Source organism: Mirounga leonina, unplaced genomic scaffold (assembly GCF_011800145.1).
Source record: "Mirounga leonina isolate KUSES-001 unplaced genomic scaffold, KU_Mleo_1.0 Mir_168, whole genome shotgun sequence".
Classification (NCBI taxonomy): Eukaryota; Metazoa; Chordata; class Mammalia; order Carnivora; family Phocidae; genus Mirounga; species Mirounga leonina.
The window spans coordinates 56,673,720-56,675,556 of record NW_023270426.1 but is presented as its reverse complement, the minus strand read 5'-3'; positions in this window follow the sequence as shown (position 1 = coordinate 56,675,556).

The following is a 1,837-nucleotide window of genomic DNA, read 5'->3' as shown; positions in this document are numbered from 1 at the left end:
TTTATTTATTTATTTATTTATTTATTTATTTATTTATTTATTTATTTATTTGATAGAGAGAGTGAGACAGCGAGGGAGAGAGAAAGAGCATGAGAGGGGCAGAGGGAGAAGCAGACTCCCCACTGAGCAGAGTGCCTGATGTGGGATCATGACCTGAGCCCAAGGCAGACGCTTAACTGACTGAGCCACCGGGGCGCCTGGATCTTTGTTTTTGTTTTTGTTTTTTAATGGATGTGTCCAAAACACCTAGTGCAGTGCCCACAGGTAAATGGTATAAAGGTACTCAATTAGTATTTGTTAAATGAATACAACATAACAATAAAAAAGGTAAAAAAAAAAAAAACTTATGTAATCCACATGAACTGCAAAGTACAGATAAGCTAAGGAAAACAACAGAGAAATTTTCATATACATCTGCTTTTGCAGTTGTTGGGAGATACAGAAACAGGAAGCCAAATAGACTAAGGGTTTGTTTTGCTTCCTGGGAGAACCACCTAGAAACTGGTCCTTTTTACTACCCAATTTACAGTATTTCCTGAGATTAATAATACCTTGCATTTGAATGATGCTTCTAAATTTTTTCTTAAAGGTCTGTGTTGTATGTTAGCTTGCTTTAATCCCTATTTTATAATAAAACTAAGGCTCAGAGAGGCAAAACATTGCCCAGTGTGTTACATTCAGCAAATGTGACTTCACATTTGGGTATCTAGGCTTTCTAATTCCATAAGCTGTCTTCACAGAGAGAAGACAAAGGACTACCCCACTGAGAGGAGGAAAGACAAGCAACTGAGGGCGGGGGGACGACTCATAGTGTGATGTCTGTCGGTAGACTAGGAGGACAAGAACAGAGACAAATTGTTAGAATTAAAGGAGAACATCGTCATTGGCAATGACCTACATTTGTTGTTCAGTATTCAAAACATGTTTTAAAAGGTTAAAATGGTATCTATAGTATATTTCACAGTGCTCATTTATGCCTTAAATGCCATAAAATTTAGACTTTGTGAGGGGATTTATTATTATTTTCCTTGTTTCTTGTCATGTAACTATAACTCATTTAGAAAATTAAGGTCAATACTGAAATTTTGTCATTGTTTTTCAATCTCTCCAGCTATGAATTCTTAATATTAGATAGCAATTTTTGCTCTTTGTTATCATGATTTTATCAGATATTTTATTTCTGGAATACACAGCTGTTAACTGCAAAACTATTCTTTTAAGTGTCAACCTTCAATCATTTGCTTTTTCATTTCTATTTTTTCCCCTAGCAGCTGTTCTATTGATTGTCTAGAAATTGTCCCTTCTATGTTTAAAATTAAAACAGGAAGTGTAAAATAAAAAGGTTAGATGTGAAAAAGGATGGTAAAATCATAAGAACCCAAGTGCTGTGCTCAAAGAAACTGAAATGTATATGCCCTGTAAACACACCCACACATTTGGAATGCAAAAATACACACTTAATTAACATTGGCCTTATTGAAATAATTCAGGAAAAGTATCAAATACGTTAAGGGCACACTAGGTGTTTATTACTTTGCGAAATGCTGCAACATACTTTCAGGAAGTGGAGAAGTTGTTATTACCTTCATTTTGCAGTTGAGGAAACTGAAGCTCAGGGAAGATAAATAACCTAGTCAAGAACCCACAGCCAGGAAATTGCAGAGATGAGATTGGAATTGAGTTTTGTCTTGATTTCAAAAAGTTTGTGTTCTCTTCTCTTTTTATCGCCTTTTCTCCTGAACTATTTCAGACTTACAAAAACTATACAGAGAAAAATGAAAATCTAGGTACCCATCTGCCAATTTAAGGAAGAGAAAATTATAAATAAGTTGGACCC